General features: G+C 37.8%; 1 non-coding gene across 1 annotated transcript; it reads left to right on the forward strand.

Annotated features, from left to right (window-relative positions):
- Window positions 1–9,128: 9,128 nt before the first annotated feature.
- On the forward strand, window positions 9,129–9,235 carry LOC121205699 (small nucleolar RNA R71). Its single transcript, XR_005900775.1, has one exon. It is a non-coding gene; the product is annotated as a small nucleolar RNA R71 (small nucleolar RNA).
- The last annotated feature ends 624 nt before the right edge of the window (window positions 9,236–9,859 follow it).

Consider the following 9,859-nt stretch of genomic DNA (forward strand, 5'->3'; position numbering starts at 1 on the left):
AATTCCAAGTCTCACGCATACCTTAATATCAATAGCTAACAGGCTAAATCATACCTGGCTTTTAACTCATTTACACATTCGATCACGATTTACCTTTGCCCGATGAACCATTCGAAATTGGATAGGACACTCAGATAATTACATAGATCGTACAACGCCAACGTCCTAGATGTGGTCTTAAATGTAGCCTCAAAACGATGCCACTGTCCCAGACAGGGTCTTATTCGTAAACACATATCAGAATCATAATTCAATGCCATGGACTTACTCGTTCACATATACCGAAATCCTATGTCATGACATATGTATCCTAGCTATTCCTAAGGTTCATATGGGGCTTTCGGACGTCGCAACTCGATCGTAACGAATTCAGAAACATAGAAACCAAGCCTTTTCATATTTGACTATTATCAAATATAAGTTCTAACATTTGATAACAGCATGTATATTTAATATTTAACTACAATTAAACACGTCTATTTGCTTATAAACCTACCTCGGACGTCGTAGAATAGGACGGGGCTGCTACTCGGCAACTTTCGTTTTTCCCCGGTCCAAATCCGATTTCTTTGGTTCTTGATCTAAACATATTCAAATTAAGCTCATTAAAACATATTTTCATTCAATTTAGCCCAGAAACACATAAATAGGCAAATTACCATTTTACACATAACATTTACAATTTTTTACAATTTAATCCCTATTGCACAAAACACAAAATACACAAAATTTCACAACACCCATGTTAGGCTGAATGGTGCCCATGCCCATACAAGTCCATATGTTTTATTAATTTCAAATTTTAGTCCCTCAAATTACTATTTTTGTAATTAAGTCCTAATTACTCAAAATCATCAAAAACTCCAATACAAAATATGTTAATCTAAAACATATCTTTCATTTTTCATCATCGAACAAAAAAAACCACAAGCTATCAACAATGGCACAACTTAAAATATTCATCAAAATAAAAAATTAAAGCTTGGGTTTTGAAGATTACTAAGCAACGATCTCAAAAACGTAAAAATTATCAAAAACCAACAAGAAAACGAACCTTGATTGAACTCCAAATAGGTCGAACCCTAGCTTTCTCCTTTTCTTTTCTTTTGTTTATGGTTTCGGCTTATGAACAAAGATAATGACATAAGAATAGCTTATTTTATGTTTATTATAAGATATTTTATAACATATTATTACATTTACTAATTTAACCTTAGTTAAAACATTATTTTATCACATTTTAATGTCTTTAGCCATCCATTTATAATGCTAATGGGCCATTTACAACTTAAAGTCTCCCATTTAATAAGGCATTATCAATTTGGCCCTTTATACATTAAACTACCAAATTTCCAATTTACGCGATTAACTCCATTTATTTAATCGGACACCTAAACAATAAAATTAAATCCTAAAAATTTCGTAGATATAAATTCACACAAAATAAACAGAGTAAATTATTTTAAAATATTTTTTTGACTCGAATTCATGGTCCCAAAATCATCGTTTCGATTAGGGTCTAAATCGGGCTGTTACATTACATGATGCATGGGAGAGATCTATGGATCTTTTGAGAAGGTGCCCTCATCATGGGTTACCTTTGTGGTTACAAGTTCAAACTTTTTATAACGGTTTGAATCCCTAGACTAGGAAACTAATTGATACAACAACTGACAGAACTTTGAATAATAAGACACCTGATCGCGTGATTTCGTGATAGGTTTTAAATATTTATAATTAATCGTTCTTGAAACTAACTATTATTGCGTCATAGGCAAGTGTACCTCTCGAATAGTAGTAAGGTTTTAGCAAGACCAGATTGTCGAATCCAAAGAAACTAAAAGTACTAGTAATGACTGTCTTTTTATTATCTAGCCTAGGAATAAAGAGGTTCTGTTTTAACTAACTAATTATCTAAACTAAGAACTCACAGAGAATAGAATTGAGGAATTGCTTTTAGGAAAATCGATTGAATTAAGACAATACCTAAGGAAAAATCCACCTAGACTGTACTTGTTAATCTGGCTCCGAATCGGACGATTTATTCATTTAACTTGTTCCGTAGAGATCCCTAAGTTATGTTATTATCCCTATTCAAGAATAATAACGTCTAATCCCTAGATTGAATAATTGAGACCTTTCTCTAATTAACACCCTAGGGTTGCATTAACTCGATCTATGGATCCCCTTATTAGGTTTCACCCTAATCCAGCAAAATCTTGTTACCCTATGTCTAGGCGCGCAAACAACTCCGATTAATTATGACAAATGTACTTTAGACAGGGTCTATTCCTCCTCTGAATAAGAGCTTATCTTGAATCAGTATCCTGGAATATCAAAACAAGAATTAAGAACACATACTTAAGAACAAGTTAAATATTTATGATACAATTCAGAAAGTAATAACAAGATTCGTCTTAGGTTTCGTTCCTCTTAGGTATTTAGTTCATAACTAAATAAGAAAACATCTCAGAATAATAAAGAATACAAAACATAAAGAAAACCCAAAACTCCTGAAGGGGAAATTGAGGAAAGATCTTTAGTCTTGATGATGAATCTGGCTTCTGAGATGGATCAATCGGCTTCCTTAGAGTAATTTTCTACTCCCTATTCTGTGTGTGTTCTTTCTTCCTCCTCTAGGGTGTATTTATATGCTTTAGGATGCCTAAGAGCCTTCAAAAGTGGCCTTTTCCGAATTGGACTCAACTTGGGCTCGGTAGGGGCACGCCCGTGTAACACGCCCGTGTGCGATTATTTCAGGCCTTGTTCGAGCCTGTTAGAATGGCACGGGCGTGTGTTCTACCTGTGTGAGTCGTGCTTTGATTCTGCCAAATTGACACAGCCGTGTGGTCTGCCCGTGTGAGGAAGTCCAGGTCGTTTTGATTTCGTGCTTTGGCCCATTTTCTCCGTTTTTGGCCCGTTTCTTTTTCCTTTCGCTATCCCATGCTCTCCTAAGTATAAAACATGAAATTAAAGCATTACGAGCATCGAATTCACCAATTCTAAGGGAAAATCATCCATAAAATGTGTTAAACATGGGGTAAAAATATCTAGAAATTACGGTTTATCAAATACCCCCACACTTAAGAATTTGCTTGTCCTCAAGCAAAATTCTCAACTCATAATCAAAATAAATTCTTCTCAACTTATAATTTCTATCGATAATATCTCAAAATAATCCATAGGTAATCATTAATTGAGAAATCAACTAAAAGAACATAAAAGTTTCAAACATTCCAAGTTGAGTATTTAATCATGCAAACATAGGTGTCTCCCCTCATCTAAGTAATTGCCTTTGATTCAGAATATCACAGAGTTTACATCCTCACTAAAGATTCACTCAAATCACTCAAGGTGTTTAAGGACAATAAATGAAGCACTCAATAGTCAATAATGAAAAGTCATTACCATAGGCTTGCATGAAAATCAAATCTCCACCACTATAATTTGGGATGATACATCAATCAAAAGGTCTTTAGAGGGTTGTAATGAGGCTTGGTTAGGGGGTGTGGTCACAAGCTAAAAGAAAGGGTTAGAATCAATATTGAATTGAAAAATTTCCTAACTAGAAAAAGGGTTAATCATCACTTGCGTACAACAGGGCTTCTTCTCAGAATATGGAATTACTAATGTGTATACATTTTTTTTTAAGAATAAGTTAAATAACATAGACTAATAGTTAAGAACAAGACATAGCTAAGCAATTTCTTCAAATCAAATCTTGACAAAAATAGGGATTAATTTAGGGGATTTCAACAATAATGGGTTAAGGGTTAATATTAAGGGTAATACAAGAAATGGCTTGTTAGGCTCAAGGGGGTTTACTAGGGGTTAATCGTGGAGGTAGGCTTTTCATGGCATGAGTGGGTTAATCCTAAGTGCCTTAATCATTTTGACATATCAAATCAAATGGTGTAGTCTTCACATGCATAATCAAGCAAGTTCTAGAATAACAGTTCGATATTAATGCACTCAAAGCAATAATAAAAGTGAGCATGAAAGAATTAATAGATGATCAAAAGGCTCAAAAATCTCACAAAAATTATGGCTTTTTGATGTTTAAAACTTGTGAATTCTAACTCAAAGTAATACCAAATTTTGGGGAAACAACCTAAACTTTTAAACTCTTAAAAATCAACATATCATGCTTGATTCTCTAATTTCTTGATGTTTAAACAATCAATGCATAAATGCATATGTTTTAATTCAAGATATATCAATCATCATCATAAATCAATCAAAATTTATCCTAAATATGATATGAGAGCTTTCCAAGGGAACAAGGTAGTCATTCAGGGGTTTTTCTGATAATGAACTAAATATCCCCCCACACTTAAGATGTACATTGCCCTCAATGTACAAAGATAGATATTAGAATATAAAAATAAGATAGGGAGAGAAGTGAAACTTTCTGTATGATGAATTCCTCGAACTGGAGTTTTGGAGAGTAATCGGTGCGAGAGTGGAGGAGGATACTCTGACGGTGGTAGAGGTTCATTAGTCCATAAGTCCTGCGGCAAAAGAATATTATATCTAGTGGTAGCTATGGTCATGGCCGATCAGGACATGACAGTCGTGGAGAACCTTTCCCGGTGGAGTTTTTAGTTCTTATACGATGATGAGCTCAAGAGCTTTATATAACTGTGATAAGATTAGGAAATTTTTAGGGGATATTAGGAAGAATAAGTACTCATAAAGAAATAACCGAAATTGATAATTTAAAATAAAAATATAAAATCTAATAAAAATAAAAAGTAGTTTTAAAAAAATTAAAAACATAAAATAATAAATAAATATTTTTAAACATCTTCATTATTAGATGGTTTGCGAGGTAGGACTGGCGATGAGATGTGAAGGTGCTGACAAATCTGCTGTAGAGTAGCATCAATGTTGTCAATTCATTGAAAACACTGCTGCTTGAATTGAGTGAGGCGCTCAAAGATGTCAGCATATGAAGCTGTCGTATGAATTGGACGAGAAGGTGGTGGTGGCTGGGATGGTGGGTCCTCGTGCTGCGAAGGGACATCATCAGGAATGTCCTCGTAGGCCTCCTCCTCGGTAGATTGGGCCAGATGATATTGAGGAGGGTAGGTTCCTCGGTGCCTCTCGATCATCTTCATGCTAAGCATGCTCGAGATGCCTTGTGGAGACATCTGGCCAATGAGGGTCAATGATGGTTCTTGGGCCGCAGTGTCCAGGAGCCCGAAGTTTCAAGCCAATCGCGTCACATAGGGGCCAATAGAGATGACCCCCTTCCTATGCCACTCAGTTTGGTGCTGAATCACGAGGGCGATGAAATAGGCAAGGTCAATGACGTGCCCGTGTGACATACACCATAAAAAGTAGGTGTCGTGAGTGTTGACGACGCCAGTGCTCTCTCGCCTTCCTGTAATCATGTGAGCCAAAATGGCGTGTAGGTACCTCAAGGAAGGTGGGAGAACTGATGCCTTAGAGTGGCTAGGATTGTAGGAGGCCGCGCCAGGGGCCAAAGTGTGCCAGCACTTCGAGGGAGAGAAGTGTATGTGGTGAGTGAGACCATGTAGTTCATTCTCCTCCTTGAACTCCTCATTATATAAGCCCAGTGCAGCACCGAACTCTAGGATGCTTAGCTGGCGGATTAATCCACCTAGGTGAAATTGGACCGTACCGGGAACATCGTAGTTCGTCATTACGGTCTGAAGATGGAACGTTGAGCATAGTTCCATCGTGAGCTCGAGGTATGTTGGCTCGATGATCCCAAAAAACATCTCCCAAGGGTCAGTGGTTAGGAGGGCCTGAATTGCATCAGCCAACTGAACTTGTTCTACGGCAACCCAGTCGATGCAGCGGCCCACAATTAAAGGTTGGGCCCGAAGTATTTGAAAAAGTTCTTTCTGGGGTCCATGAGGAAACTGTAGGAGAAGGTGACGAATTTCCGCAGTTGGACCCGTGGAAGATGACACTCCCTTCCGTTTCTTGGAAGTAAGTACGGCGATTTTCTTTCCTCGTGAAGATGACATGGTACCTGCAATCAAAACCATTAATTCATCTTGAGGAATAATCAAAGTAAAATGAAGACAAATTGTAAATAACAATCATAATTTCAGCAACTACTAAGACTAACAAGTTAATCAAAGCAATCAATTGTATGTAGTGAAAATAACAACAAATTTCATGAATGCAGCTTGTGTGACAGATGAAAAATGTTAACACTAAAGGCATGAGTATGTCTATTGTTCTAAACATGAATATTTACTTCTAACTAATCAAATAAAGTAGAGGAATCATATAAAGAGTAAAAATTTGCACATGAAAAAGATAATAGCTTGTTCTATGAATAAAATGTGAGTGAGAGAAAGATGAAACTAATCATGAAAAATGCATAGTTCTATGATAAATAACATGAAAAATGAGTGCAATTAGAAGGAAAAAAGTAAACAAACGCTAGAAAAGGGAGAATGAACGACAAAAATAGAGTTGGATGCGGCGCACGGGCATAGCGGAGAGGTCGTGTGGACTTGCAGTGGCTAGGGTTAGGGTTTTTGGGTGGGGAAGACAATGAATAGTGTAGGGTTTTTATAGATATTGGGGCACACGGCTAGGTAATAAGCCCGTGTTCCCCAATTTTAGCCCGTGTGATTCGCGAATTTTGAATTTGGACGCGTCTGACATTTCGTACACACCCGTGTTCCTTGGACGTGTGGGTGCACACGGCCATGTTGAATGACCGTGTCTAACTTCATTCACTTCTCCCACGCCTGTGTATGCAAGGTCCACTCCCGTGTTAATTTAACAGGTTCGACCACGGGTACTAGACACGGGTGTGTCGCACGCCCACGCTGTTTTAACAGGTTCACCCACGGTTCTTCCACACAGACGTGTCGCACGCCTGTGTTGTTTTGGCAGGTTCGACCATGACCATGTCGCACGACCGCGGTGTTTTATCATAGCCCGTGTTGGGGAAATCTTTTACCCTATTTTCACATTGCCCTAAGCACGTCCGTGTGCTTGGCCATGTCTTTGTGGAAAAACCTGTATTCAATATCTATATTAGTAAGTTAGGTGTTAAATACTAAAATTTAATGAAATTAATATTGTTAGTGCTCGAGTTGCCTCCCGAAAAGCGCTTATTTATAGTCTAAGCTCGACTTACCTCTCCATTGAATGGTCATGGTGGTTCGAGGAGTTTATACTCCTCATTCCTGCTATCAATCTCATCAAAATAAGGTTTTAAACGAGTGTTGTTTACCTTAAAAGTGCCTAACTTGGGCTGACTTACCTCAACTGTACCGAATGAAAAAATACTAAGTACCGTAAGAAGGATTTCTTCATCGGTCTGGCAGTGACAATGTGAGGATCTGCGGTAACTAATAATACTTTATCACCAACCTGAAGTTGATTTGGAAAGGTATCGAGCTCGTTCTGGCGTAGTTTTGGTTTATCATGTGTTCTCGGTTTATGTGTTCGCCATTCATCTAGCTCCTCTATTTGTAGCCTTTGTTCTTCATGAGTAGGTTCTTTACTATTGCTTGAGAATGACTCATGTGCTTCTTTCAGACTCATTTCCTGCAAAGTAGGTTGTACCATATTGTCAGTTTTAGTAGAATGGGTGAAACGATCACCTTCAATTTCTGATGTGTTGCCAGAATTGTGAGCTTGAAGGATGATTGTTTCGTCTCCCACCCGGAGTGTGAGTTCACCTGTGCCAACATCAATGATCATTTTAGCAGTTGCTAAATAAGGCCTTCCTAGAATTAAAGGAGTGTTGCTATCCTCCTCTATGTCTAGAATAATGAAGTCAACGGGAAATATAAATTTATTGATTTTAACTAGCACATATTCAATAATACCCCTAGGGAATCTTATAGTTTTATTTGCTAATTGAATACTCATCCTAGTCATCCTAGTCTGTTTGGGTTTCCCGAGACCTAGTTGCTTAAACATTTTGTAAGGCATGACGTTGTTACTAGCCCCTAAATCAGCTAATGCATTATTAACATCTAAACTACCAATTAAGCAAGGAATCGTATAACTCCCTGGATCTTTTAGTTTGTTAGGTAGTTTATTCTGGAGAATAGCTAAGCAAACTGTGTTTAGCTCCACATGCGATGCCTCGTCCAACTTCCGCTTATTTGCTAAAAGCTCCTTCAAAAATTTCACTGCGTTTGGCATCTGCGATAGAGCTTCAATAAACGGTAAGTTAATATGTAAGTTTTTTTAGGAGTTTAAGGAATTTACCAAATTGTTCATCTGAGCAGTCTTTCCTTGTCGTGTTGGGATATGGCACACGAGGTTTAGATTCGACAGTCACTGGTTTGTTTTTATTATAATCTACCTCACCTTTACTTTTGCTTACCACCGTTTCTTGCCTCGGTTCTGGCTCAGGCTCAACAAATCCTTCTTCATTTTGAATATTAATCGCGTTGAGGTGTTCCCTTGGATTAGGTTCAATATTACTTGGCAAGCTACCTTGTGGTCATTCGGAGATTAGTTTAGAAAGCTGGCCTATCTGAGTTTTGAGCCATTGGATTGACGCTTGTTGATTTTTAAGTGCTGTTTCAGTGTTCCGAAAATGGGTTTCTAATACCGAGATAAAATTTGTGAGCTTATCTTCAAGGTTCGGTTTCTTTTCCTGTTGATAAGGTGTCTGTTTGTAGCCCGGAGGTGGTCACTAATTTCCTTAGCCTCCCCATGAGAAATTTGGGTGGTTCCTCCAACCTGCATTATAAGTGTTACTATATGGATTGTTTTGAGGTCGAGGATTATTACCCATGTAATTTAATTGCTTGTTATCCATGTTGTGGCCATAAGGTTGGTATTCCGAATGGCTTGTTCCACCTCCACTTGCTTCGCACTGCATTACTAGGTGAACCTATGAAGAACTAAGAAAACCATCAATTTTCTTATTCAAGAGTTCTACCTGATTAGAGAGCATGGTGGCCGAATCGACGTTATAAACACCGGCTGTTTTTGTTGGCTTTGTCCTCATGACTTGCCACTGATAGTTATTCAATGACATCTCCTCTATGAACTCATAAGCATCTTCAGGTGTTTTATTATTGATGGTTCCGCCAGCAGCTGCGTCAACCATTTTTCGTGTCGAAGGATTTAGGCCATTATGGGACGTTTGAACTTGTAGCCAAAGCGGTAACCCATGGTGAGGGCACTTTCTCAAAAGGTCCTTGTATCTCTCCCATGCATCGTAGAGTGTTTCTAAATCTATCTGCACAAAAGAAGAGATATCATTACGTAATTTAACCGTTTTAGCCGGCGAAAAATATTTTAGTAAAATTTTTTCGGTCATTTGTTCCCAAGTAGAAATTGACCCTCCTGGTAACGAGTGCAACCACTGTTTACCTTTGTTCCTCAATGAGAAAGGGAATAACCGAATACAAATGGCATCGTTAGAAACGCCATTAATTTTAAATGTCTCGTATAGTTCCAAAAAGTTTGCTAAGTGAGTTTTGGGATCTTCATCCTGCAAACCATCAAACTGAACAAACTGTTGTATCATTTGAATTGTGTTAGGTTTTAGTTAAAAAGTATTTGTAGCTATAGCAGGTCTAACTATGCTCGATTCAGTTCCTGTTAAAGGAGGTTTAGCATAATCATACATAGTGCATGGAGCAGGATTTTGATTAGCGCGCAATTGCAGGAGGTAGCTGATTGTCTTGGTTTTTGGCCATCTCTTCGGTTGGGGGTTGAGTATCGTCTTCTTGCTCGTTCTCTGTGTATCTTAGGCTTCGCCTTATTTCTCTTTGGTTTCTGCGAATTGTACAATCTATTTCTTCGTCAAAAAGTAGTGGTCCTAACGGGTTTATTCTAGTCATAAACTATAAAAACCTGCCAGAAGAAAGAAAAGGGAAATTAGTAAATTAGA

Source organism: Gossypium hirsutum, chromosome A08 (assembly GCF_007990345.1).
Source record: "Gossypium hirsutum isolate 1008001.06 chromosome A08, Gossypium_hirsutum_v2.1, whole genome shotgun sequence".
Lineage (NCBI taxonomy): Eukaryota > Viridiplantae > Streptophyta > Magnoliopsida > Malvales > Malvaceae > Gossypium > Gossypium hirsutum.